This window comes from Amblyomma americanum, chromosome 7, assembly GCF_052857255.1.
Source record: "Amblyomma americanum isolate KBUSLIRL-KWMA chromosome 7, ASM5285725v1, whole genome shotgun sequence".
NCBI lineage: Eukaryota > Metazoa > Arthropoda > Arachnida > Ixodida > Ixodidae > Amblyomma > Amblyomma americanum.
Window position 1 is genome coordinate 57,698,455 of NC_135503.1, and position 5,443 is coordinate 57,703,897.

Here is a 5,443-nt window from a genome sequence, read left to right on the forward strand (position 1 = left end):
GACCATACACCTTTAGTAGACTTTTGTCTTTAGACAGTCTATAGACTACGAATAGACACAAATAAATATCTATAAGAAGGCAGTAGTCTATAAGAAGTCTATAGACTGCCTAAAGACGGTTTTTGTTAGGGTGGGTTGTAACCATTATACCAATAATGAGCTCGTTACGTTGAAGTAGCTTGCGTGTTCTTAATAATTCGTCAATAATAAGCTCTAAATTTTTCCCGAGTTTATTCAAACTAACATGGGCCGCTAGCGCTTCCTTGCTTGTAGAGCTCTATACAACTCAGGTGACCGACCATGCTGCACCACAGACAGCTTCATTTCGCGGCTTGAAAGAAGCCTCCGGGTCATTCACGGGGCGGTTGCGAAATATTGTAGTGAAGTCGGAGGTAAGCCGCGAGACGGGGGCGCACCCGCGCGCTCCATGCCTCGTGCGATGCGAGGACAAAGCTGGCGGGACGCGGTAAAGGAATGAAACGGAAAAACGGTGCAGCAGCAGCCCCGCGGCGAGCAGAATAGCCCGGTAAAGAAAGGCGGCTTTGAGATGCTGGGAGAGCCGAAACGTCTGGCGCATGGCGGCGAGAAGGTGAGCGAACGCTAGAGGGTGCGGGTATAGTTCAATGGTTAAAAGGGGGGGTGGGGCGGGGGGGAGGGGGAAACTCTGCCAAGCGCAGAGTGGTACAATGGTTAACCACGCCGGCGCCTCGAGGCTGTGGTGGGACCTAGAGAGGGGAGTAGGCCAGCGAAGGGAAAATGGAAAGACGACGGACCAGCGAGAAAGCGCACAACGCGGGACGCCTAGGCTGGGGAGTGGGGCCTCGGTTTCGGAGATGAGATTGAGCCGCACGCAAAAAGAAAAATATAAAATGTTGTAGGAGGAAAAGAGAGAAGAGAAAAAGCGTGCGTCCAGCTATACATATCCGTGCCAGCGTGGGTTTTACGGTTGTGAAGAGATGGACGGAAAGGAGAGGAAAGTCAGAAATCAGCTCTGTGCCAGGTCCGCGAGTGCCTCTGCATTTCTCGGCTGAGGTGGTTTTCTCTGCGACCATGCCTCAAAAGTGCGGCGGCAAGCCTGATTCGATAAACGTTCGGGAGACCTTCCGAGTTTCTTCGGGCCGCGTCGTCGTTCGGTCCGTCTCCCTCCCCGCAGACTTGCGCCGGCGCGAAATTGAATAAAGAGGCATTCAAATTGAACAGAGTCATATCGTCTCGGCGGGAAAACCGTCAAAACAGGCTTGCGGCAAGCGCTGAGAGTGAGAAAGAGGGAAGGAGAGGAGAAGCGGTTTGGGGCTTAAAACTCGGTTTTCCGAAAAAAAAAAAAAGAAACGCATTGAGAATGGGAAATGAAACATGTCCGCAATCGACTTGACGTATTCGCGGAGCCAGAATAAAGTTTTCAAATATCTAACAAAAGTCCTCATATATTGGATGAAATTTGCGTCCAATGTGTTTAAAATAAGGCAAGTGAGCTCACCGCGTACGTTTCAAGAGAGATTGGAATGAAAGACGCAATAACAGCGTCATAGTATACAGCTCAGCCCCACAGTTTATTTTCTGCACGCCGAGATACAGCTGTATTTCCGCCTGGTGTTATCCAGCGTTGCAGCGGCTTCCGGCAGTGGTGGATAAATTTCGACGGAAGCGAGAAGCAAAAATACTCTTGTACCAACACTATTGACTAACACTTTTGTGCACGCTAAATAACACCGGATGATCTAAGTTAATCCGGAGCAGTTTACAACGGCCTTCTTCATAGTTCACATTGTTGCTTTGGCACGTGCAGAGCGCACTACACGTCGTTCTGCAGTTAGCAATAAATTAAGCAAGAAGTCCTGCCGGAGAAAAAGCTGCCCACAATGCTGAAGCGCAGGCCGAAATGCAGCGTTGCGTTGCCTCGGGCCTCGTCACTCTGCTATCGAAACTACACATGGCGTGTTCATGGAAGCTCAGAACAAAGGCATGGCTTTGTTCTGAGCTTCCAAGGCAACCCTTGAAACCTTGCCTCGTTTATGGTATTCATGCGCAGCTGGTCGCTGAAATTATAGCGCACCTACTCTTACTCCACAGCATGCACATCACTTTTCAGAGGCTTCCGAACCCGCATCACTGAGGTACCGTTGTCAACAGCCTCGCCAACAAAGCTGCCCGGTGAGCTCATGCCGCTGCTCCGACCATTCGAATCAAGCGCTGTCGAAGACGCTGCCAGAGAGCTGTTTCCATGCGCGAATTAGCACTTCGGACAAATGCGCAATTGATGCGTGTCGGCTTGCAGCTTCCGTATCCTTCACCCTTCCTTAGAACTATACAATTGCCGCGGTGACATTCGCGGTGAACTTTGTCGGGACGCTTTACAAGGGAAGCGGGGTGACGCACTTATAAATTCGCCTTCATAGCTGATTGAATAGCACACAGCACGTCATGCGACACTTGTGGTTTTAAGGAAGCCACTGTGTGCGTGCTACGACTCTGCACTTTTTCAGCATCAAAGATGCTCTTTTCTCGGAAATCATGAAACTGAGGCCAACTCACCTAGCTGTTTCTTCGTCCATAAAATCGTTAAACTGTTGCAGCACTGAATTAAATGGACAAACCTCATGAACCGTATACCATACGTGTTCCTTTCCTACCTTTCCCATCTTTCCCTGCCCCTACCGCGCAGGGTAGTCAGTGGAGCATGCGTGAGCTTGCTGGCCAAGAACGCTGTAGCAGTGTGCTGTTGAATAAAGTGTTGATCTCAGTGCATGTGCTTTGACGGGGGGGCAGTCCGGAAGAAGGTATATCCCCTATTCTAGCCAATCCAGTTCTCCGAGCACTTTCTGTGAACACTATGTGAATAGTACCAGTGAGATTGTGTCTCGCTGCCTGACACCCTTCCTTGTCAGCATTTTGTAATTTTCCCTGTGAAGGACTATATTCGCTGTGCAACGACTATAGATATTTTCTAGAACCTTTACATACCCTCTCCTACACTCTGGTCACGTAGTGCCTGCATGACAGCTTTTTCGTCAGATCTGAATGCTTGTTCGTATAGTCTACGAAGGCTATATATACAGGTTTGTTATATTCTGCGCTTTTCTCAATCCCCTGATTAAGCTACAGTTATTCCAGAGTAACTCAGATGCGGACATGAACGCAAGTCAACTTGCAGGTAAAAGGGGCAGCATGAACGAAACGAAATAAATACAAGGACCCCCTAAGACGAAGCTAACACACACTTGACATAGGCTGAAGGAAAAAAGAAATTCAAACTCAAGGAAAGCGGCTCCACGTACGGGTCACCTTTGGCAGTAGACAAACAACGTGGACACTGCACAGCTCACGCCGCGTGACGCGGCAAGAAGAGGAATGTGCCGGGTGTCCGTCACTCATGAATTATTCAGGTACTCGCGGGAAAAGGCGTCGCGGAGCATCCGCGCGACGATACAGGAAGGACGCAGAAGAGGGGAGGTTGGGAGACAGCGGAGGGTGGCTGGGCGGACGCTGCTGTCTCCTTCCGTATTCACGAGAAGCAGTTCACGGAAGTGGGCGCCCAAAACGGAACATCGATCTCCACTTAGCCCAAGGTCAACAAAAGACTGCGCTGCTTCTCCCGGCCACTCGCCGTCGACGCCTCTGCGACCGCTTCCCGGTGGCGTCAGTCACGTGACCCCCCTCGGACATGCGTTAGCTTGGTAGATGGCCCCGAGGGTACAAGCTACCGCGTCCCTCACCTGACGGCCAGCGAAGCTGAGTGCGTCGCTGCATTGGCAAAAGAGTGTGGACTCTTGGGGCGCAGCTGGCTGGGCGAGGTAGGGGATTGGGGTCACGGTTGCTGCGTCAGCAGTCGCCTACCGATTAGCTAGAGGCTTAAGTCTGCAGAACACCCGAACACTGGCCGACAGTGGGGAAGGCTGACGCTGGAAGGCTCTTTTTTTATGTCCTTTTCTTAGTGTGTTTGAAAAGGCACTCTGGCAAAGAATTTTGCTGAGGGATCGAGATCACGGAGTTGGAACAAAAGTAGATGCTGTCGTGCGAATGAAACGTTGACTTTAGAGTCCAACGGTTTCAAGAGCCCAGGATGGCGTGAAAACAGCATGAAGAGGTCATCGGAAGCTATTTTACCATTTTGCTTTAGAAGCAAGCGTCGTCATAACTTCAAAATTGGGCTATCTAGTTTGAAGACGTTATAGATCACCAAAATCTTAACTGTGCAAAATAAAACCCATACATTCTGTAGCACTGAATTTTCTACAAAGTCACACTTAACACATAAGCACCCTTGCGCGGGAAAAGCAGCCTAAATAGATTGGTAGCCAACACTATTTTGTGATTACGAACTCTACCTCAGGCTAGAACAGTGTTCAGCAATAACTAACTTGCCTTTATCATCACAATTTCTTTCCCATAGAGAAACAGTAACTTACCACTACTCAATTGGAACGCGTTCAAAGAGGCGATCAGGCTTTTTAAGCTCTCGAGGAGCATGTCATCGACTCAGGTAATAGCACATGCCAATTGAATAAAAAATGAACCGTGTTTAACCGGCGGGCTTTAAGGTTCCCAGGTTCAAGTATGCAGTGAAATAAGATGGATCTATACATGCAAAATATAATGCACGCGGACGGCTCGACAACTTCCATCAAGGTGAATTTTCCGCTCCAGCGCTGCGATAGTATACGCGCAATACACTCGGGCAGCTTAGGCGTTCATGCGAGTAATGCCCTGAGAACGATCGCTTAGTTCGCGGCTTACGGCGCTTGCATATTCATGAACACGAAGCCAAGGCCCGAGAGGGTGAGCGAAGTGTGTGCTCCAAACTGTCTGCCCGCTTTTCGACAGCCAGCTGGCGCTTAGAACGCATGCTCTCTCAAAAGAAGGGAGCTACGTAGTACGCAAATCAATATCTCGTAGCAAGTGCTCAACCTGTACCTCATAAGCACTTTACAACACCTGCCACTTACTTCCCGGCACCTCTTTTTATTGCGATTGCTGTAGTTTGTGAACCGTGCAGGAGCTTTTCTTTCTTCGGGCTTCTTCTCGAAAGAGAGGAGACGCCGTTGAGAATGGGAAAGTTTCTGCGAACAATGAAGTTCTACTATTTGGCGAGCTTTTCGTGTCCGCTGTAAATGAATAAGTGAGAATCCTAAAGATATTAGGCCCAGATGGTACCGTGACGACAGGCGTAACCGAACCTATGCCCGTGGTAAGTATGACCGTCTACATATGCTTTCGGAGCAAGCCATTATCATATTAGTGCTATAGGCAGGCAAGAAGGAAGATCTGAATAAACAAAGTACATATTTGTAGCAGCGGTATGTAGGATTTTACGCCCAGATGCGACACATGAGCTACGAGGGAAACCGTAGAGCGGGGCTTCGGATAAACTTATACCACCTGGGGTTCCTTAACGTGCACTGACACCGCACAGTACACGAGACGCTGGCATTTCGCCTCCATTGAA